The 25,121-nt window shown below is 45.2% G+C and overlaps 1 protein-coding gene across 1 annotated transcript in view; it reads right to left on the bottom strand.

The window, feature by feature from the left end:
• Nucleotides 1-25,121, bottom strand: part of LOC142489160 (uncharacterized) — a 215,978-nt gene that overhangs the window by 184,912 nt on the left and 5,945 nt on the right. The window lies entirely within an intron of this gene.

The raw sequence follows: 25,121 nt of genomic DNA, 5'->3' as shown, positions 1-25,121 counted from the left end.
GGTCAGTCAGTGTGTGTGGGGGTCTGGGGGGGTTAGTCAGTGTGTGTGGGGGTCTGGGGGGGTCAGTCAGTGTGTGTGGGGGTCTGGGGGGGTCTGTCAGTGTGTGGGGGGGTCAGTCAGTGTGTGGGGGGGTCCGTCAGTGTGTGGGGGGCCCGGGGGGGGGGGGCCGCGCGGGTTGCGCCCGGGTTTTTGTACCACCGCTTCCTGGGGGGCCCGCAAACGCCCGCGTCACTGGAGGGCTGAATGGCGCCGCTGCCAGCCGCTTCTGCGCATGCGCGGCATGGCAGCGGTAGTGGAAGTTAGGCGGGCCCATGTGTGGGCTGGGAGGGATGTCCCATTCGGGTTAGGAAAGGGTGGGAGGGGCTGTCCCGGTCAGGCGGTCTCTGCTGTCCCGGGCAGCAGACGGGGAACGGCAACACATGTCAACAGCCGTGGCAGCGGGCGGGGAACGGTGCCGCTGCCAACCGCTTCTGCGCATGCGTGGCTTTCTTCCAGTCCCATGATTACTGAGCATGCGCGGCTTGGCAGCGGATGTGCGGGGGGAATGGCGGCCGTTAGGAGCGGCGCCGCTGGCTATCGCCGCCGCCGCCGCATATGTCATCAGCCATGTGGGGGGAGCAGCGGCCGTTAGGAGAGGTGCTGACGGCTATCGCCGCCGCCGCCGCATCTGATTTGTGGAGCGGGTGTGATGTCAGTGTTGGGGTTGGGCTGAGCCAGAACACAGCCCGGCCTCAACTGCCAGCACTGACGTCACATCCGTTTCATTTCTGTCTCCACAATCCATTTTTGCCCCAGTTCGAATGAGGTGCCACTAAGGAAGTTTCACTTCAAAAATGCCCCAAGAGACCTTCAGGCGTTTAAGAAAATCACCTCGGTAGCCCGACATTTTCTTCAGGCACATGCGTCAGACTTTAACCTTTTACAAGCATTTGCGATTGAGAGGGTAAGTTTAGGACTGAGAGGTGGAGATTTAGAAAGGGCACTCTTGCGCAGGGAGTCCAGGTGGATTGTCCAAATGGACTCGATGATTCCCAGGGGTCTTAACGACTATCTGGGTTTCGCTATGTTCCTATAGGCGAGTCAGTTGCTTTAATAGTATTATTCCATCCCTTGTATCTTATTTTCTGGTGTAATAGATGCCCATTGGTTATAACACCATACCATTTATGATGAGAATCTCATACACCCCTCTCTCTTTCCCCTTCCCCTTCTTTATTCACAGAGTCCTGGGTTTGCACGTCACAAGGCCGGCAGAAATCTGATCTTGACTACACTTCATCTGGGACTATATAATAGACTGCAAGATATCTATAATCTCTCTTCATTTGGATACCATCAGAAGGACTTATGATCGTCATGTTCATCATCGGGATGTATACCATCCCATACCTCTAACTAGAGACGAATATCTGGAAGGATAACATCTGGCTCAATTATGGAGAGAAACCTAGCCATATAATATGCCTATTCTGAATAAATCAGGACTCTATTTGATGTATTCTGAGGAAAGAAGACTTTCTACAATCCAGGTCATGTTTTAGTGATGGATAAATATCAACGTTTATTGACATGAGAATGACATTAATCTTTTTCCTCATGTACGTGCAAACATATTGCTAATTTATAGCTATGTGGAGGATCATCTTCTATTGGACTTTGTTTTGTATGATTATGCATATCTATTGATTTACTGGCTGATACTCTATCCAATAAGGAAATTAATTATATGTTTATGGTCATCTATAGGCATGTCCCAGCAATGACTTATCAACTTGTGCCTTATATACTTTCATGCTTTCCACAGTGGTGCTGACCATTTCTTTGTTTGTTTGGCTGCCTCCACATATTGAGACCTTATACTTATTAATATCATCGTGCTGCCTTTGTATCTATGCTTAACTTAGCTGCACTCTAACACACATCATGCCTATGTGCATTGAGTTATATGTATCGCGCGAGTGCAGGGAGCGAGGCAGGGTTGTTTTGCCTGCCCCTCGATCGGGCTTCTATGATGTATAGGCGCGCATGCGCGGGGAGCGTAGCAGTGAGATTTTAGCCTGCTTACCAAACGGGCTTGCCTGACACATAGGCGCGCATGCGCAGTGATTTGTATACAGAGATTCTATTGCCCGCACGGCCATGATCAGACATGTGGCGCCTTGAGTTTGCAGGACGCCACATGATGACGTCACGGACATGCGCAGCGACAACCATGAGGCCCGTTTGTTTGCCCTGAAGTCAATGTGCTTTGAAAGAGCCCGTGTAACACCTGTGGCTCTCTGGTAGATCATTTACAGCAGCCTGCAGAACGGTATGATGTTATATTCTGCTTTGGACACACCAGGAAGGTATGAGTGTTATTACTGCATTGTCTGGAGGAGTGGGAGTGTCTCTATAAACACAACGTTATTATTGGCTTAGAACTTATGACAACCATTGACTCATATAGTTAAAACCAACACACACACCTGTCTGTCTTTTGCATAATTAATTTCTGATTGATTTTGCCAGGTGATAACACTCGCTAGCCCAATTAGTTTCCTTTTTAAACATGCATGTCACCCTGCCTACATCACCACTCCCAGAAGAAGGCTCTTGGCCGAAACGCGTAGGAGCAGGTCTAGTAGGCAGGACCCCCTGGTTTGTCCCCTCCTTGGGACACGTTATCATGCTTTGAGCTTTGCTCCTTGTCTCCTCCTTTCATCAATTATTGGTGTACCTGACCATAGGTGATGTATCACTCTTATTTGCTGCAGGCCTAAGTGTGCTTTCTAGGCTTCATATTGTGTATCATTGTTGTCACTTACATGCTATCTGTGTCACTATAGACTAACCCTAGACTGATGGGGATAATAGTATGTTGTGATTTTCTGCCTATGATCACGTAGCCATAGCCACGGTTATTAAGTCTGTTGCTTGTTATATTAGACTTACCTTGTCAGGTACCTTAGAGTATTATTATTGTCAATTTTGACTTCTGGTTATGTCCCTATGAGGACACGTCTTTGGAGGATTTGTCAAGTCTTGTAACGTACAGGGGATCCATGCCCTTTTTTAATATTTTCTGTGCTTTGTTTTTAATCGTTGTTCTGTGATAATTTACCAATAAAAATTATGTGATTTGTACTTCAATACATACTAGAGTGCTTTTTTAGGGCCTTTCTCTCTCTTACCCTATTTATCTGCCCTTATAGCACCACCGACATATCACTGTATATTGGATTTATCCAGTGTCGGTATTTGGTTGTATTCATATATCCTGTGGATGCGGGGTCCCCCTTTTTTCTCTCGCATATAATTTACCATACTAACCCTGTTAGTTTCTAGACCCCAGCTCCCTTGATTTAGAGCTATTTAGCTTTTGCTTTCATAGAACTGATTTTAATGGATTTTGTGGCTAGTGAGGAGCGCCGTCGTGCTTACGCCAATGAGGCATTTAATATTAACATATCAGAAATCTCTCAGACCCCAGTCTCGCAAACAACAGGGAGTGGTGATAAAATTAAAGTCTTGAAACAGCTATCCCAGAAACGATTACGTTCATGGTGGAACAAGACTGCATTAGAGAAATACCTGTTATACCAGTTTATACCAAGAGGCTTAAGGGTCCAAACATTCCCATCATTTGAGTTTTCTGATATTACACTTAAACATAAGTGGGAAGAAAGCCTTACTACCTGCTCCTTCGCTCTAATAAAAATATTGATAGAGCATGATCAGGCCCGTGTGAGGGAACTAACCACACAAATTGATGCAATTGAGAAAGAACTAACAGAGACAGAAATAAGTCAATTTAAACGAATTGAAAAAGATCTTGATAAATTTGAGCAAGATATTATTGCATTTAAAAAGAATAAATTTGATCGTGATCAAGAAGACTATAAAAACAATACTGTCTATAAGTGGCACAGTGGGAGACGATCAAGCAGAAACAAAAGTGCAACCAAAAAACCCCACAAAAAATCAAATTCGGTCTCTTTTTCTTCTGGGGTATCTGCGTCTGATTTAGAACTGTCAGACGCCGAAAGCATATCCTCTGTATCACAACCAGCAAATCGGTTACATTTTTTAGATACAGGCACAAAGCTTCCCACAATAGAAGGAGGACAAGGAGGGGATCAAAGGGAGTTAAGGGGACGCAAAATTGTTACACAGAAAGCCAAGTGAGTAATACTACCATGAATATGGATAATGAAATGACGATTATTAACTTGTCAAGTATTACTCTTACAGAAGACCAGATAAAAGTGTTACGACGAGGTCTCTCCTTTGCCCCTACCGCATGCATGGACCATTTTGAGTGGACTAAAGATCTTAATCTATTTTGCAGAAAGCTTCTTCTGTACAAATTTTTCTCTAAGGAACGTGGAACAAATGATGAGAATGTGGAGCATCTACAACTGAAAACACAGGAGAATATACATCTACAAGAACTTGAAGCCCTATTAGATGACCAAGGTATCATACAGGTAGAAGAACAAGATATCTTATTACATTTGAAGCCACAGTCGACTTTTTGCCCTCCATGGCAGACCTGCCCTCCAGTGGAAGTGTATATGAAGATGGTCATGGAGGACTTCAAGAAAATATCAACAAAGATGGATGATGCCAATCTCACAAGAACTGAATGTTTGGCGATAAAGGAACTGAAGGCGATGCGGGATATCGTTATCAAACCCAGTGACAAAGGCGGCAACATAGTCATCTGGCCTGAGGTGATGTATGAAAAAGAAGCATATAAACAACTGAAAAATCATACATGCTATACAGAAATTACCTCAGACCCCACATTCCGCTTTAAAGCTGAGATTGACTGTATATTGAGGTCAGCAGTTCTAGACAATATTATTACAGAACGCAATAGTCAGGCTCTGACTTTAAAATCTCCTAGAGTTCCTCGTTTTACCTGCTGCCTAAGGTGCACAAGGACCCGACCCACCCCCCGGGGAGGCCCATTGTGTCAGGCATAGGGGGGTTATGCGAACCCATCTGCAGATTTATAGACTCTTTTCTGCAATTTTCAGTGGAGACTTTACCATCTTATATTCGAGATACAATGGACGTGTTGGCGCGCCTTGCCCACATCACGGTCGATGAGAATACACTTCTGGCGACCTGTGATGTGGAGTCTCTTTACACTTGTATTGATCACGAGGATGGTCTGCGCGCCACACAATTTTATCTGTCCATGCAGAATGTCTCCACTGGACTGATGGACCTTATCCTGAAGTTATTGAGATTAATTCTAACTCATAATTACTTTATCTTCAGGAGTAGGTACTATTTGCAGAAGAGAGGTACTGCGATGGGGGCCACTTGCGCACCTTCCTATGCCAACCTCTTCCTGGGTTGGTGGGAATGGGAGGTTGTGTTCTCTGAGGATAATGTTGAATTCACCCAGCACGTGTTGTTGTGGTTGAGATACATCGACGATGTGCTGATCCTCTGGCAAGGTACTGCCGCGGGGTTCAGGGGCTTCGTCGATGTCCTCAACCGCAACAACCTGAACATCAAACTTACCTTTAGTTGCAGTAATACGCAGGTGGAATTTTTGGACCTCTACATTAATTTAGGGCCTGATGGTACACTTCACACTGACATCTTCCGCAAACAAACTGCTACAAACGCCATACTCCATGCATCCAGCTTTCACCCAGAACACCAAATCAAGGGCATCCCCAAAAGTGAATTTTTACGACTTAAACGTAATGTTTCTACAGAGAGAGGCTTCTCTGCAAGGGCAGGGGAGATGAGGGAAAGATTTAGTCAGAGAGGGTACAGCAAACGCAGTGTGGAGAGGGGTTACAAATTAGCACTAGCTACTCCAAGAGACACTCTACTGTGCCCTAAAACTAAAACTGCGTCAGACAGCAAAATCCGCTTTATAGGCACATATAACCAACAATGGTCCCAATTACGACAAACACTTCAAAAACACTGGAACATTCTCATGACTGACTCAGATCTTAAGCAAGCATTAGGTGACAAAATCACCATGAGCAGTCGAAAATCTCCCAACCTTAGAGATAAACTTGTGACCAGTCATTTTGTTCCCATCACCAACGATACTTTCCTCTCAACAGCAAGAAAAAAGGGCTTTTTGAAATGTAAAAACTGTTCCGCCTGTCGATATATGTGTCAGACAGATGTGTTCACCGATTCCTCCAAGACCCATACTTTTAAAATCAAAGAATGTCTTGGGTGTAAATCCAAAGGCGTTATCTATTGTATCATCTGTCCTTGTGGGCTCCCCTATATAGGGATGACAACTCGTGAACTACGGTTCAGAGTACTTGAACACGTGAGAAATATCAAAAAAAAGCTGTGTGTGCTGTGCACACGCATAGTAAGTGAAACTTCTTTGACTTTTGTCACAGAAATTGTATTTGTGTTGGTGTTGGTGATGTTTTAATTAAAAATCAAAATACAATCTCAATGACAAAACGCAAATAAATTTGACTTAGAATGCGCGTGCTCGGCACACATCCCCTGTATTAGCTATTTGCACTAAGTGTGAATTCCCCGTGTGACAGTGTGCGTGTGACTGAGAGTGTGTGTGTGACTGAGAGTGTGTGTGTGACTGAGAGTGTGCGTGTGACTGAGAGTGTGCGTGTGACTGAGAGTGTGCGTGTGACTGAGAGTGTGCGTGTGACTGATAGTGTGCGTGTGACTGATAGTGTGCGTGTGACTGATAGTGTGCATGTGACTGATAGTGTGCTTGTGACTGAGAGTGTGCGTGTGACTGAGAGTGTGCGTGTGACTGAGAGTGTGCGTGTGACTGAGAGTGTGCGTGTGACTGAGAGTGTGCGTGTGACTGAGAGTGTGCGTGTGACTGAGAGTGTGCGTGTGACTGAGAGTGTGCGTGTGACTGAGTGTGCATGTGACTGAGAGTGTGCGTGTGACTGAGCGTGTGCGTGTGACTGAGCGTTTGCGTTTGACTGTGCGTGTGACTATGCGTGTGCGTGTGACTGTGCGTGTGCGTCTGACTGTGAGTGTGACTGTGAGTGTGCGTCTGACTGTGAGTGTGACTGAGTGTGCGTGTGACTGAGTGTGACTGAGTGTACGTGTGACTGTGAGTGTGAGAGTGACTGTGTTTGACTGAGTGTGCGTGTGACTGTGAGTGTGTGTGGGGGTCTGGGGGGGTCAGTGTGTGGGGGTCTGGGGGGGTCAGTCAGTGTGTGTGGGGCTCTGGGGGAGTCAGTGTGTGTGGGGCTCTGGGGGGGTCAGGCAGTGTGTGTGGGGCTCTGGGGGGGTCAGGCAGTGTGTGTGGGGGTCTGGGGGGGTCAGGCAGTGTGTGTGGGGGTCTGTCAGTGTGTGTGGGGGTCTGGGGGGTTCAGTCAATGTGTGGGGGGGTCTGGGGGGTTCAGTCAGTGTGTGTGGGGGTCTGGTGGGTTCAGTCAGTGTGTGTGGGTCTCTGGGGGGTCAGTCAGTGTGTGTAGTGGGTCTGGGGTGGTCAGTCAGTGTGTGTGGGGTTCTGGGGTGGTCAGTCAGTGTGTGTGGGGGTCTGGGGGGGTCAGTCAGTGTGTGTGGGGGTCTGGGGGGGTCAGTCAGTGTGTGTGGGGGTCTGGGGGGTTCAGTCAGTGTGTGTGGGTCTCTGGGGGGTCAGTCAGTGTGTGTGGGGGTCTGGGGGGTTCAGTCAGTGTGTGTGGGTCTCTGGGGGGTCAGTCAGTGTGTGTGTGGGTCTGGGGTGGTAAGTCAGTGTGTTTGGGGGTCTGGGGGGGGGGTCAGTCAGTGTGTGTGGGGGTCTGAGGGGGTCAGTCAGTGTGTGTGGGGGTCTGAGGGGGTCAGTCAGTGTGTGTGGGGGTCTGGGGGGTTCAGTCAGTGTGTGTGGGTCTCTGGGGGGTCAGTCAGTGTGTGTGGGGGTCTGGGGGGTTCAGTCAGTGTGTGTGGGTCTCTGGGGGGTCAGTCAGTGTGTGTGGGGGTCTGGGGGGTTCAGTCAGTGTGTGTGGGTCTCTGGGGGGTCAGTCAGTGTGTGTGGGGGTCTGGGGTGGTCAGTCAGTATGTGTGGGGGTCTGGGGGGGTCAGTCAGTGTGTGTGGGGGTCTGGGGGGGTTAGTCAGTGTGTGTGGGGGTCTGGGGGGGTCAGTCAGTGTGTGTGGGGGTCTGGGGGGGTCTGTCAGTGTGTGGGGGGGTCAGTCAGTGTGTGGGGGGGTCCGTCAGTGTGTGGGGGGCCCGGGGGGGGGGCCGCGCGGGTTGCGCCCGGGTTTTTGTACCACCGCTTCCTGGGGGGCCCGCAAACGCCCGCGTCACTGGAGGGCTGAATGGCGCCGCTGCCAGCCGCTTCTGCGCATGCGCGGCATGGCAGCGGTAGTGGAAGTTAGGCGGGCCCATGTGTGGGCTGGGAGGGATGTCCCATTCGGGTTAGGAAAGGGTGGGAGGGGCTGTCCCGGTCAGGCGGTCTCTGCTGTCCCGGGCAGCAGACGGGGAACGGCAACACATGTCAACAGCCGTGGCAGCGGGCGGGGAACGGTGCCGCTGCCAACCGCTTCTGCGCATGCGTGGCTTTCTTCCAGTCCCATGATTACTGAGCATGCGCGGCTTGGCAGCGGATGTGCGGGGGGAATGGCGGCCGTTAGGAGCGGCGCCGCTGGCTATCGCCGCCGCCGCCGCATATGTCATCAGCCATGTGGGGGGAGCAGCGGCCGTTAGGAGAGGTGCTGACGGCTATCGCCGCCGCCGCCGCATCTGATTTGTGGAGCGGGTGTGATGTCAGTGTTGGGGTTGGGCTGAGCCAGAACACAGCCCGGCCTCAACTGCCAGCACTGACGTCACATCCGTTTCATTTCTGTCTCCACAATCCATTTTTGCCCCAGTTCGAATGAGGTGCCACTAAGGAAGTTTCACTTCAAAAATGCCCCAAGAGACCTTCAGGCGTTTAAGAAAATCACCTCGGTAGCCCGACATTTTCTTCAGGCACATGCGTCAGACTTTAACCTTTTACAAGCATTTGCGATTGAGAGGGTAAGTTTAGGACTGAGAGGTGGAGATTTAGAAAGGGCACTCTTGCGCAGGGAGTCCAGGTGGATTGTCCAAATGGACTCGATGATTCCCAGGGGTCTTAACGACTATCTGGGTTTCGCTATGTTCCTATAGGCGAGTCAGTTGCTTTAATAGTATTATTCCATCCCTTGTATCTTATTTTCTGGTGTAATAGATGCCCATTGGTTATAACACCATACCATTTATGATGAGAATCTCATACACCCCTCTCTCTTTCCCCTTCCCCTTCTTTATTCACAGAGTCCTGGGTTTGCACGTCACAAGGCCGGCAGAAATCTGATCTTGACTACACTTCATCTGGGACTATATAATAGACTGCAAGATATCTATAATCTCTCTTCATTTGGATACCATCAGAAGGACTTATGATCGTCATGTTCATCATCGGGATGTATACCATCCCATACCTCTAACTAGAGACGAATATCTGGAAGGATAACATCTGGCTCAATTATGGAGAGAAACCTAGCCATATAATATGCCTATTCTGAATAAATCAGGACTCTATTTGATGTATTCTGAGGAAAGAAGACTTTCTACAATCCAGGTCATGTTTTAGTGATGGATAAATATCAACGTTTATTGACATGAGAATGACATTAATCTTTTTCCTCATGTACGTGCAAACATATTGCTAATTTATAGCTATGTGGAGGATCATCTTCTATTGGACTTTGTTTTGTATGATTATGCATATCTATTGATTTACTGGCTGATACTCTATCCAATAAGGAAATTAATTATATGTTTATGGTCATCTATAGGCATGTCCCAGCAATGACTTATCAACTTGTGCCTTATATACTTTCATGCTTTCCACAGTGGTGCTGACCATTTCTTTGTTTGTTTGGCTGCCTCCACATATTGAGACCTTATACTTATTAATATCATCGTGCTGCCTTTGTATCTATGCTTAACTTAGCTGCACTCTAACACACATCATGCCTATGTGCATTGAGTTATATGTATCGCGCGAGTGCAGGGAGCGAGGCAGGGTTGTTTTGCCTGCCCCTCGATCGGGCTTCTATGATGTATAGGCGCGCATGCGCGGGGAGCGTAGCAGTGAGATTTTAGCCTGCTTACCAAACGGGCTTGCCTGACACATAGGCGCGCATGCGCAGTGATTTGTATACAGAGATTCTATTGCCCGCACGGCCATGATCAGACATGTGGCGCCTTGAGTTTGCAGGACGCCACATGATGACGTCACGGACATGCGCAGCGACAACCATGAGGCCCGTTTGTTTGCCCTGAAGTCAATGTGCTTTGAAAGAGCCCGTGTAACACCTGTGGCTCTCTGGTAGATCATTTACAGCAGCCTGCAGAACGGTATGATGTTATATTCTGCTTTGGACACACCAGGAAGGTATGAGTGTTATTACTGCATTGTCTGGAGGAGTGGGAGTGTCTCTATAAACACAACGTTATTATTGGCTTAGAACTTATGACAACCATTGACTCATATAGTTAAAACCAACACACACACCTGTCTGTCTTTTGCATAATTAATTTCTGATTGATTTTGCCAGGTGATAACACTCGCTAGCCCAATTAGTTTCCTTTTTAAACATGCATGTCACCCTGCCTACATCACCACTCCCAGTAGAAGGCTCTTGGCCGAAACGCGTAGGAGCAGGTCTAGTAGGCAGGACCCCCTGGTTTGTCCCCTCCTTGGGACACGTTATCATGCTTTGAGCTTTGCTCCTTGTCTCCTCCTTTCATCAATTATTGGTGTACCTGACCACAGGTGATGTATCACTCTTATTTGCTGCAGGCCTAAGTGTGCTTTCTAGGCTTCATATTGTGTATCATTGTTGTCACTTACATGCTATCTGTGTCACTATAGACTAACCCTAGACTGATGGGGATTATAGAGTGATTTTCTGCCTATGATCACGTAGCCATAGCCACGGTTATTAAGTCTGTTGCTTGTTATATTAGACTTACCTTGTCAGGTACCTTAGAGTATTATTATTGTCAATTTTGACTTCTGGTTATGTCCCTATGAGGACACGTCTTTGGAGGATTTGTCAAGTCTTGTAACGTACAGGGGATCCATGCCCTTTTTTAATATTTTCTGTGCTTTGTTTTTAATCGTTGTTCTGTGATAATTTACCAATAAAAATTATGTGATTTGTACTTCAATACATACTAGAGTGCTTTTTTAGGGCCTTTCTCTCTCTTACCCCATATATATATATATATATATATACATATATATATATATATATAAATATATATATATATATATATATATATATAATCAAAAAATAAATAGATGATACCGTTCTGTGGCTAACGAAATGCTTTTGTTTGTGCGAGCTTTCGAGATACACTGATCTCTTCTTCCGGCGATGTTACAATGAATGAAGCAAGCAAAGGGTATACTTAAAAACAGTGTCTCTTGGAATGTTATCTGTGCTTGTCCTTCCCCCGGTGTGGATGAGATTTATGGCTAGAGGTGTTAAATGGTTCCTGAAAGTATGTGATGTAAGAGTGTGTGTGTGTGTATCTGTGTGAATATAAATGAATGGAGAGCCCACAGTGTATACAGTGCTTTACAAAAGGGGTGTGTGGAGTGGGAGTTAATATAAATGGTGTGGGTAGGTGTGGAAATGTGAGAGATAGTAGCATAACTAAAAGTGTGTGTGGATACTATGTGGTCCCTATTGGTGTATAGGGATGGAAAAACAAGGAGTATTGGTATGTGTAAGAGACAGCTGTGTGTGCATACATATTGCACAGTATGTACAGACATGGTCTTTAGCGCTCATGGGAAGAGAGTTCACTTGTGTCAGTAACGACTCATAAAATTTTGACAAGATGAGGGTTTGGAAGCGGACCCAAAGTTATAATTATAAGAGAAGAGGGAGATATGGTTCAGGTTCTCGTACGCGAGGAGGTGGGGTCTACCAGCCCAGGGAGGCATCCAGTCACACCCCTTCTCATCAGGCAGGTCATCGGGGTTCTCAGGGTTCCTCCAGAGGCCCCACCACTTCAAATACCGGTGGGGGTTACTCGCTCCTCGAGGTGGAAGAACTTCCCGAGGACAAATCAGGAGGTGAGATCCATGATGGGCAGGATGCTAATGGGGTGTCTACTGACAACTGCAAGGGTGCCAGATCCAGGGACTCTAAAAGTACACAAAAGTCTACACATTTTTTAGACAAAACTCCAAGACAGGAGAAGAAAACAAAAGGGAAGGATTCAGACAAACATTACCCTCTATGGGACCGCGAGGCCCCAAACAGACCATATGGTCAGGGCAAAAGAGGAGCAGAGGAGTTAGAGCAGGGAGAGTTTCCAGAGGAAGAAGGAGAACAGACAAAGATTAGTTCAACCTACGGCTAGCAGTTTATTTAACCTTTCATCGGTCCCATTATCCATATATGAGACATCTCTGTTAGAAAGGGGTTTGTCCTTTGCCCCCAATACGGGTCCTAATGCATTCCAACTTTTTGTTGATTTAAATAGTTTCATTAGAAAAATCGCCTTGAAAAGACATTTCAGCATTCAGGAGACTAATATGAAATTGACTAATCCTGTTACTATTTCCAACACGCAGGAAGATTTATGCACGCAGGAAGGAGGCACTGACCTCCTTGCTGATGGAGTCGGGTTCAATATCGGGATCACAGGATCCCATTGATAACTTTGAACTGTCCATTCATCCCACTGGGTCTGTGGAACTGGATCTAGAGGAAGATTTAAGTATCATGCATTCACCTTTTAAACCAAGGTCAGAAAAACACAAGCACTTTATTTTGCAAAGTATTCACTTTATTTTAACGCACAATTATTTTTTATTTGAAGACACTTATCACTTACAGATCTGTGGAACGGCCATGGGTACGAGGTTCGCCCCCAGCTACGCAAATCTCTTTATGGGTTTTTGGGAGGAGACATTTGTGTGGCAGAATGGGGAGCTCGGGGTGGGCCTCGTGTATTATGGCCGTTTCATAGATGATATTATTGACATTTGTGACGGTGAAGAGACTTTTTTTTCTAGTATTTTAAGTTCCTTCAACAATAATCATTTAGGACTCAAATTTACATTTGATATTGATGCTGTTTCTACAGTATTCCTTGATCTAGTCCTCACTTCAGATTCAGACTCTAATATTATTACACGCATTTCAAGTCTATCTCTGTCAACAGCTATGTCCATGCGTCCAGTAATCACCATAAACAATGGCTTAACAATATTCCTCTGGGCCAGTTTCACAGATTAAAAAGAAACTGTACTAGAGACAGTGATTTTCTCTGCCAGTCTGATATATTAGGGCAGAAATTTCTGTCTTAAGGTTATGATCCTGATTTGGTCTCCAACTCCTTCAGCAAAGTTAGGTCTCTGGACAGGTCAGTTTTATTAAACAAATCTAATTTGAAATCCGACAAAGGTACGCGCTTGAGTTATGATGCTCCAAGAGAATCTATTAACACTGGTTCCTCAACTGTGAGGTTTATAACTACATATAACCAGTCTTTTAGATCTATTAACAGAATCCTGAATAATCATTGGGGCGTCCTCAAGTGTGATCCCCATTTGGGATCTCTCCTGCCAGAAAAAGCCTCTATAGTCTATAGGAAGGCTAGAAACATTAAAAGTATTTTAGCTCCTACTAAACTTAAGTCAGCTAAATCCTTCAATCCTCCCGTCTGTGGGGGTCTTATGGGTAATCACAAATGTGGACGTAGCCGATGTATCACTTGTAAGCATTTGTTAATTAAAACCCAATTTTGTTCCCAAAGCAGAGGTACCACACATTTTATTAATAGCTCTATTAATTGTCAGAGCACTTATATAGTCTACCTCATTCAGAGTGGTTGCGGTCAACAATACGTTGGCCGCACAACCAGGTCCCTCAGCACTCGCTTCCTTGAGCACAGGAGAAATGTCATCAAGGGTTTAAATACTCATAGTGTCTCTCGCCACTTTAAATCCTCACATAACCAGGATCCCAAGTCAATGACTATTATGGGACTTGAGGGCATTTCTCCGTGTGCTCTGGGAGGCGATCGCTTTAAAATCCTCTGCCGACGGGAAACATTCTGGATCCACCAGTTGGGTACTTTGACCCCTGGTGGATTGAACGAATGTTTAGATGTCAGTATGCTGGTCTGATCCCCTTGTGGTCATACTCTCCCGGTTCTATAGTCTCCTCTGCATTCCATCCATCTGAATCCTTTTCAGACCTTTTTCCGTTCTTGGGATCTGGCATTCTGTAATTGCTTGTATATATTACTAGTATTTGTATATGCTTTTGAGATATATATATATATATATATGAATTGTGTATGTATAATTTCCATATTGCATATATATGTACTTTTTATATTTTTATATCCCTGATCTAGGCCCATAACCTCAAATCGTAACATTTACTGTATATATTCAGTTATTAGTTATTTTAATATTATTAATTCATTATCAATATCCTGTCTCAGGATAGGGTGTTAGGTTAGCCATATCCCCCTTCTAAGTTAATTTAATTATTTATATATATATATTTTCTAATCCCTTTATATGGTATATAGTACAATTTATATAATATATTTTATAATTTAACATAATATTTTGTTTATTATTCTTTTTCTGCTCAATTACAAATATAAGTATATGTTTAATATTATTAGTATTATAGTTGATATCCTTTTTTCAAGTTACAGATTATAGATTTTTATGATTTCATGTGGCATCAGATATTATATATGTATATAATTCATATTCTCATTTATAAGTTTATATATATTTTTTTATGTGTATATTTTATGTTTATTCATAATTGTATGAGCCTGTTTACAGTGTTTTCAATCAGTTTATTGTAGTCACACTGTTTGGTATTAGCCTTCTTGTTTTCTCCTATAGTTCTGATAATTTATAGTGTGGTATCCATTAGTTTATTTAGTGTTATCCATTAGCTTACGTATATTCAGCTGGATCCAGGGGTTGCTAGGATACTATGATGGTATTTATACAGAGCCCTGCATCCCTTCCTCTTACCCTTTGATAAAGTCGCCCGTGTGCGACGAAACGCGTCAGGGAGCGTCATTACGCATCACGCACGCACATTACATCATCATGCATGCGCAGGAACTGGTCGGTTCGAGCGCGAAACATCACAGCGGCCATCCAGCCTAGGAGACAGTTTCTGGCACTCGTGGGACGTTTGCTGTGGAATAGCCGAAGTACCCTGGACATCCTGACGGATCACTGCCCTTCATCTCTGTGAGATTGATGGACTTCTGATCCCATTGCAGATACCGGATGGTGGTGATATTTCACAAAATGCTTTTAATCCTTGTACCCTTGTGAGTTTTATTCTTCCCCCTCCCTCCCTTTCCCATCATTAAATGTACGGTTTTATACTATGGGGCATGCGCTCTCTCCTCTTTCTATTCTGCATATATATATATATATATATATATATATATATATATATATATATATATATATATATATATACATGTAGAGGTATCAGTACCGTGTTAGCTGAGCTTCAATAATAAAAAAATAAATAGATGATACCGTTCTGTGGCTAACGAAATGCTTTTATTTGTGCGAGCTTTCGAGATACACTGATCTCTTCTTCCGGCGATGTTACAATGAATGAAGCAAGCAAAAGGTATACTTAAAAACAGTGTCTCTTGGAATGTTATCTGTGCTAGTCCTTCCCCCGGTGTGGATGTGTTTTATGGCTAGAGGTGTCAAAAGGTTCCTGAAAGCAAGTGATGTAAGAATGTGTGTGTGTATCTGTGTGAATATAAATGAATGGAGAGCCCACAGTATATACAGTACTTTACAAAAGGTGTGTGTGGAGTGGGAGTGGATATAAATGGTGTGGGTAGGTGTGGAAATGTGAGAGATTGTAGCACAACTAAAAGTGTGTGGATACTATGTGGTCCCTATTGGTGTATAGGGATGGAAAAGACAGGGCAGGGGCTAAATAAGAGAATGAACCTGCATCGCCACAGCATCACACGCGGAACAAGAGACAGTCCTGTCGGCGAACATTTCTCAGACTCTGGCCATAAGATGAACGATCTGAGAGTTGCCATACTCAAAGGTAATCTTAAAACACCGAAAGAGAGACAGTTGCATGAATACAAATTTATGCAACTGTTCGGGACACTTAGCGGTGGCCTAAACAGAGATCGAAATTTTAGGAGTCATTACTGACACAAGTGGACTCTCTTCCCATGAGCTCTAAAGGCCATGTCTGTACATACTGTGCTATATAGATATGCACACACAGCTGTCTCTTACACATACTAATACTCCTTGTTTTTCCATCCCTATACACCAATAGGGACCACATAGTATCCACACATCTCCAGTCCTCCAAGTTAATGGGCTTTCCCATTCTCCCCTGTCCTTGCTGACAGTTAGTGTAGTCTCACTTCACTTTTAGTGTGACCCTTGCCCCTCACTTCCTTTTCCACCTAAGCTCACAATGAGTACAGACCTGTCTGCATACACACCTGGTAAGGCCTTTCTGTCTTACCGTAGTCCACCTCATAGAAGCATTCCACATAGAGAAGCACTCTCTACTAACACTACACCTACAAGTACCCGTTGTTTTCTACTTCTGCAATAAAGTTAAGAAAGACATTAAGGACTTGTGATGCTTTGGAAGAGGGAAGACATGAGTTAAAGCTAACTGAAGCTATTCATACCTCAAAATGTGACCCTAGTTTCAGTATAGTAAGACAGAGACCGTGTGCTGGAGGTCTATGCAGAAGTTATCACTCACAGCCTTCATGCTAGAAAAGTGCAGCATTACACAGCTATACAGCAAATAGCTACAGCTTTCTGCAAAAACAAGCAGCAGTTTAATCAGCACAGCACAGTAAAAACGGATTCTATACACCTTGAATTCAGCATAGAAACCACTGCTTACAGCCTTTAGACAGAAGCCTGCAGCAGTACAAGCAAGCAGCTTACACTGCACACAGCCTGCAACTCACACAAAAGACAGCAGCACTGCAGTCGGACTGTAATATACACAGAACTTTGATTGCTCTTTTCTGTCTTTGAGTCCACCCTCTGCACAGCTCCATAGTGAGGAGCTACCATCTCACCTACCCCTGCACACGTCCCCATGGCTAGCACCACCGGACACCCGCCAGGACACGGGTCAGAGCCACCGGACACCTGTGAGTACAGCTACCCCTACGCTGAACGCTGCAGGACACCGCTCGGCATCATCTGAGACAGTCGCCCATCGCTGACGCAGGTAAAAGACTGCACGCCACACGCACTGGCTAAAGGCCTACACACATCTACAGCATGACAGAACTCAGAGCCTCACCAGACATCACACAGGAGAGTGACCACTCAGACAGAGAGACCGCTGCGCAACTGCAACAGGTGCAGGCAGACGCAAGGCCTAAACGGACAGTCACACTGACACAAAAGGCTCGCGAAAAATATGAGACTGACATTGAAGCGCACCGCGCTAAATTAGAGTTGGCCTGGAAAACAACTACACTTGGGATACGCAATGTTACTAGCGTTGGCAACTATGCGCAACAGCTCGAGCAGGCAATAACGCAATTAAGGACTGATCACTCGTGTTATCAAGAGCTGTCAGAGGCATACATTACTTACCTGACCAGGGCCAACACCAGCGAAAGCGTACAAGAAAGAAACTTACAGAGTAACATTGACCTGACACGACACAGCTGCGTTCGAACCACTATCACGGAGGCTGATAGTAGGAGAAAGGACCTTTTGCTGGAAACCGCATCACAGCTCTCAAGCACATCCAGGCATTCATCAAGGTCAGCAAGATCAGCGCAATCTAACGTGTCCAGCGCAAGCACCAGTGCTACCAAGGCGCAAGCCACTGCAGAGGCTGCACGTGCCAGGGCCGAATATGGTCGGAGAGAGGCAGCCGTAAGGAGAGAAAGAGCGCGCGTAGAAGAGGAGGAGCAGAAAGCCACCGCCAATGCCGCTGCCAACACTGCCGCCGCAGCCACTGCTGCTGCCGCCGCAGCCGCCACATGGAGGAAAGCCAAATTTGATGTGGAACTAGAGACCCTAAATCAAGAGAAGGAAGCCGCCGCCGCCATAGCCCAGGCTGAAGTCCTAGAAGCAGCCGCGAGACAGGACGGCGGGGAGCAACCGTACAGATGGATAGACTCAGAGGATCCAGCCCAACGCATTGAAGTCTATGTAAGGAGCCTCTTCAGTGTAAACACCAGTGCACCATCTCAACGCGACAGGAGCGACTTCACAGACACCAAAGACTTGCTAGGTCCACGAGGAGAAGACGCTGTTCCTTCAATGGTACATGCTGCCTGGGACTGCCACAGCCGCAACAGTGATCCACACGCCAGCGCGCACATGGATGCACTACAACAGGCTCGCAATCCAGGTACACCCACATGGAAAAACACAGCCCCTCACACCGACCAGCAGTCATCACGCGTCCACGCCAAGAAAGAGGCGACCGCTTTGACCCTTCCAGCAACTACCTCAGACCGTGACCAACATGCCGATGTCTCAGGCTTGACAGACCTGGCCAAGTACATGATCCGGCGTGACCTGGTGCAAACAGGACTTACCAACTTTGACGACCGCCCCGTGAACTACCGTATGTGGACGTTCGCGTTCAAGGACGCGGTCAAGAGCCTGGACGTCTCAGCTATGAAAGAACTCAGACTGTTAGCCAAATGGCTGGGAAAAGAATCCATGGAACACGCAAGGAGACTCGAGGCAGCAAATGCGAACCAACCCCAAGTAGGTCTTGACCTAATATGGGAAAGGCTAGAAGAGTGCTACGGTAGCACCGAAGCAGTTGAAGATTCGCTCTTCAAAAGAGTCGACAGCTTTCCCAGGATCACAACTAAAGACTACTCGAAGTTACGAGAGCTCGGGGACCTGCTGCAAGAGCTGGAGTTTGCAAGAAAAGACCATTGCTTAACAGGTCTCAACGTCCTAGACTCAGCTCGCGGAGTGAGACCCATCTTGGAAAAGCTACCCTACAACCTCCAAGAAAGATGGATTTCACAAGGCTCCAAATACAAAAGGGAGAAGCAAGTCGCCTTCCCCCCATTCTCATTCTTCTTGAGCTTTATCCGCGAAGCGGCAAGGACAAGGAACGATCCCAGTTTCATCTTGGGTGTGCAAACCACACACAGTGCAAGCAGCCTGATTAATGAGAAACCAGTGGTGAGATATGGTAACACTCAAACACCCATCTCGGTCCACAGGATGGACGTGTCTCCCACGACCCAAACTACTCTTGATCAGTCAGTAGCCGGAGACGAGAAACCAAGGAACCCAAACAGGGAATGTCCCATACACAAGAAGCCACACCCACTTAACAGGTGCTTTGGGTTCAGGATGAAGTCCCTAGAGGAATGCAAGAAGTTACTCAGAGAATTTGGAGTTTGCTTCAGGTGCTGCAATTCTAAAATATGCCTCTAGACATTGTAATCATTTTAACCATTTCAATTTCATTTTTATTCTGCTGCTCAATATGTTCAGAACTTTCCTAACACCTTTATGCTTCTTATATATCCTATATTTCACTACCTATCATTCAGGTCCATAGGGCAATGATATTATTGATTTTGTGTTTATTTACCATGTTTTTAATACTTTTTTCTTTGTTTTAGCCCATCAATTGTGTCTTGGTTAACAGTGTTCTTGTTATTAAAGTTTGTTCTAAGTTTTTTTGCATTTGTTAATCATAGCTAGTGACGTATGCTTTCGGGACTCTAACCCCGCCCCCGTTGGTTCCCTATTGGACAATATTGGACAATAGAACTAAGGGCTTAGCCAATGAGGCACGATCGCGGGATATATAGCTTCTACCCGAATCCACTCAATATTAGTCCCTGATGAAGAAACGTTCCGTTTCGAAACGCGTAGGACAAGGTTTACTAGTGTTCTAGCCTCATACTAGCACCCTACTGCGCGACTTTGACTGCTTGTGAGCGGCGCCGAAATCCCCGTGGTGACGTCACGATCCAGGAAGCGCTTCACACGGAGGAGAGTGCTGGCGCCCAGCTGATGCCAAAAACTGCCCTGCTGAAGCACTGCAGGAATCAGCATCTCCCAGCCTGCCTGTGCTCAGGGGAGCAAGGAACAGCAGAGGTTGTGCACCCATTTCAATAGGACCCTGCAATATCGAGGACAGCAGCATCACCCCTGCAAGGACACCTATTCTGGTCTCCGGAGGCGTTGGGTAAAATATCCCGAAACTGCTCGTTATTATTGTATTTGATGTACGCACATTACTCACCCATTTATTATATATGTCAATAATATTTTGTAATGCACTATGAGCGTTGTGCGCTGTGTCTTTTTTGTATCCATTTTTTAGCTCCAGGGGGTTTCTGAGCCCCCCCATTCCATCACAGCTGCAGACGCTCAATCCTAGGTTAAGTTATTTATTTATTTCACATATCCTTCACTTATCACGTCACGATTTAGTTTTGCGCACTATCACCTTTTTTTGTTCACGCTGCAATTCCACGACTCACCCAGCCAGAGACTGTAAAGAAGACATCAAATGCGAAAATGACAAGCACGTAACATCTCTACATCCAGAGGCGCTGACACTCCACCAACTCAACAACCCATCCTCCGTAGCGGAGTGGGACAGTGCAGTCCTAGAGAATACCTTGAAGTGCTCCAGTGTGTTGGAACAGAGGACTTCTCTTCTCAGAATTTTCCCACAGAACTTTCTATTTGCCTGTACTGTACTTACACATGGCCGTGTAAGTAATACTTTTTTTATATTTCAAACTATATCCTTCACCCTTCTCTGATAGGTCATTTGTGACCAAGATGTGATTTCATCTACTATACGTGTTATTTGCTGTTGATTTGTCCCTTTGCTCCCCCTTCTCCTGTTTTCATACTCAATTTATAAGCATACAACATGTATTAATTATATATATTATCACATAAATGAACATATAAGTAAAACAGTCCCGGATGCCACCCTATCTTATACTATATTAGTGAAAGCACTGTATGTTTGCCTGCCTGCCTGGATGTCCGGTGTCCCTAGCGGCAATCTCATTGGTCCCTTGGCCCGCCCGCCCCCGCACACCTCCAAAGGTCCAAAAAAATAAATCACACACACACACACACACACCCACCAAATATAAATAGAGGAAGACCCATATCAGATAATGACATGCTTGAGCAGATATCCAAAGAATAGCATAACCTCACAGAAGTAAACTAATTGGAAAAAGAAGGTTTGTAATAAACCCTCTCTCCAATGACAGGCATTTCTTTTGTGTCTATATTATTCTTACCCTTGTGTGGGGTTTTCTTTGCCTAGCACGACTGGTTATTATTTGTTTAATTTGTGGATTTTTTGAGCTGTGAGCAGTGGTGGATTTTGAGCGCAGATGATGTCTTCTCCGTAGCGGGAGAGACAGGGGTTAATTCTGACCTTGTAGTTAACACTTCCCAAGAGGATCAAGCTAAGAAACTGAAATTATTATTACAGAAGAGAACCAAAGTATGATGGAATAGAATTTAATTATTACGGTATTTAGAATGACATCTCATACCGAGAGGCCTCCGAGTTCAGGTGTTTCCGGTATTTGAGTTTAGGAACTTTGATCTCAAGCTCAGGTAGGAGGAAAAACTTAATACATGTTCATCAGAACTCATGCGTATTTTAATTGAACATGACACTACAATTATACAGGGATTAAATTATGAGATTGATGTAATCAAGTCAAAATTGGATTCTACTGTTGATTCTCTTAATACAGTCATTGAGAAGGAGCTGCTGAGTTATGAGTCTGACTTAATTGTGTTTTAAAAAAAAGAAGTTTTCCAGGGACTCTTTGGACTATAAAAATAAGAAGGTATATACTGTAGATGGTCCCATAATCCATCATCCCGTCAAAACAAAAAGAAATACACACGAGTCCTGACTAATCCAACTAATCCAGAGTCAGGTTTTATTACCCCAGATTTGGAATCATCGGATGGAGAAGCAAGGGTATCATCCCCCAGAGATGTGGCGAGCTCTTCTTCCTCTTTTTTAGATGTTATACAACAACAAACAAGAACAAAGGCAAGACAAGAAGAGGAAAAAAGGGTTCTAAGGGACCGTCAACAATGGGCGTACGATTGGGTTTGTGTACTGTGCTTTACATTTTTTATCATTTTTATGCAGATGATATATACCTGTGTTCTTTTGTTGCACCTTTACAATTAACTGTGAGACCGGCCGGCCTCATTGGTGAGAGGGTTTATTACAAACCCTCTTTTTCCAATTAATTTACTTCTGTGAGGTTATGCTGTTCTTTGGATATCTGCTCAAGCATGTCATTATCTGATATGGGTCTTCCCTATTTATATTTGTATAGGGTGACATCAGGGACTGTTTTAGTTATATGTTCATTTATGTGATGTTCTTAATACATTTTGTATGTTTATAAGTTGAGTATGCCTGAGTGCTATTTCTGGAACACTTTCGTTCTACTTGTTTATATTTTTATATATATATATATATATATATATATATATATATACATACACATATATATACATGTAGAGGTATCAGTACCGTGTTAGCCGAGCTTCAATAATCAAAAAATAAATAGATGATACCGTTCTGTGGCTAACGAAATGCTTTTATTTGTGCGAGCTTTCGAGATACACTGATCTCTACTTCCATCTGACACATGCATCTGACTTGAATCTTTTACAGGCATTTGCCATAGAGAAGGTAAGCCTAGGGCTTAGAGGTGGTGATTTAGAAAGGGCACTTTTACGTAGGGAGACTACGTGGATCATCCAAATGGACTCAATGATACCACGGGGCCTTAACGACTACCTAGGGTTCTCTATGTTCCTATAGGTGAGACCATCATTCCTTAATCCCACACACCTTCCTGTACCCAGTTACACTGGCGGCACACTTTATTAGAGTGCGGCCAGTTCCGCAAGCCGGGAGATTTCCCGGCTTGCTAGTGGCATCCCCTCGGCGTGCCGCGCGTCACCGATGCGCCCCCTGCACGCGCGTCCAGGGCTGCCCGAGGGAGCCCTGGTGTCCAGCGATGTGGGGGACGGCGGCAGGGGGTTCCGGGGGACCCGGCGGACCCGGAGAGGAGAGGGGGAAGCCCCGATCGGCGGGCCTCTCCTCCGAGGCTTCGGCGCGCGCCCGGGACATCCCGGCGCGCGCCAGGTTACTGTCGCGGCCGAGACCGGGCAAATGCTCGAATAAACTCGGCCGCGACAGTATGTCTGTGCAATGAAATTATGTGATGAGAATTTCATACACCTCCCTCTCTCTCCACTTTCCTTTTCTCCCTGTTTAATTATAGAGTACTGGGTTTGAACAACATAATATCATCAAGAAACTTGGACCTGATCTTTATTTCGTCCATGACTAGACCTTACTGGAAAGACCTCCTGCTTCTGTTTGAATGGGGAGGGGAGCAACTCTACATATCTTCACACAGAGACTTGCGAATGGACTATATTCCAAATTCCTTTTTGGAAATACCATGTCATCATTTTTTGACATCCTGTACATAGGTGAAGTACTTAGAGATTCTACATCATAAATCTCAATTTTGAGACTTTAACACTCGCAGGAGTACACTAAACTCTAAGCCATTTTTCCCGGAGTGATTGGGTTAAAACTCATGTACCCTATTACCTTCAGGGACTGCCCTTTATAGAACACTTTGGAAATATTTAATATCCTCTTTACTATTACGAAATACCCATCTTTATATGTATGACATTTAGCTATCTGCTTCCTCGAGAACATCATTTATGTCAGAGCTGTGGGAATCAATTTTTGATCTAATGATATCATAGCTGGTCACCTTATGTGGTCTATATACAAGATCATGGTAGTAATGATATATGTATATTTTATGTTATGATAACATCTACTGATATATCAAAGGTTATTGTTGTCTTTGTAACATATTAACATGTATCATTTTATCCCCTTCTATCATCGCATCACAGCTTTGTTAACAACACTGATCCATCATATGTCTGTTTGATCTTCTTTCTGTCAGCATATTTGCTTTATTTGTAGCTCCCCCATGTTACCCCATCAAGTGCAATACCTCTTTTACATATCTCATGTAACTGATACAGGATTGAGGTCTGCACACTGCGCAAGCGCATGGAATTGCAGGATACCAGTTTACACGGAGACTGTGATTCTCCTCTATCTTTTGGGCAAGCATGCGCAGTGAGGTCAAGTGAGTAGCATTAACTTGCATGCCTGCCAGCTTCTGAATGTCTTAGCGAGGGGCGCCAGGGACGGCAACGGATGACGTCACGGACATGCGCAATCGCTACCGTGAGGTCCGTTTTGCCCATAGCACCTTAGCCCTATGGAAGGAGATGGTTTTAGAACCAATAAAGATGCGCAGTCCCCCGATAGAGCAGTGTAGGCGACAGCTATGCCATGGACGCAGCTCTGTGACGTCACGCACATGTGCACAATCTTTTTGTGGAACTTATCTGCCAGCACTGCCCTTCTTCACTGGGGAAGGCGTTGATATGATATACCCTCACCATTGGCCTTCCTGCCATGACGCCCCGATGACACTGGATGTAAGTTAACTACATCCATCTGTACATCTTTTACACAATATGCTACTGATTATTCTCACCAGGTGCCAATACTCACTGGCCTGATTAGATCCCTTTTTAAGCATGCATGTTATCCTGCCTACAGTACCACTCCCAGTAGAAGGCTTTAGCCGAAACGCGTAGGAGCAGGTCCAGTAGGCAGGATCCCCTGTTTTGTCCCCCCCCTTGGGACACGTTCACATGCTTTGAGCTATTTGCTCCTTGTTTCCTCCCCTCATTTTGCTGTATACCTGACCTAAGGTGACGTATCCATATTTGCTACTGCAGGCCTAGGTGTGCCTCTCTGACTGCATTGTGTGTGTCTTTCAGTGAGTTTCATTGATATTGTGTCACTTTGCATTTGCCCTGGACTTAAGGGAGATATAAGTGTACTGTTATTTCACTGTATTGACCACGTAGCCTAGCCACCTTATTTGGCCTGTTGTGAGCTTTAACTGTTTAAACCTTGTCAGGTATATTTGAGCATTTACCTTGTCAATTTTGGCTTTTGTTTGTCCCCATTGGGATTTACA

Source organism: Ascaphus truei, chromosome 3 (assembly GCF_040206685.1).
Source record: "Ascaphus truei isolate aAscTru1 chromosome 3, aAscTru1.hap1, whole genome shotgun sequence".
Classification (NCBI taxonomy): domain Eukaryota; kingdom Metazoa; phylum Chordata; class Amphibia; order Anura; family Ascaphidae; genus Ascaphus; species Ascaphus truei.
This window is presented reverse-complemented; position numbering and strand designations above follow the sequence as displayed.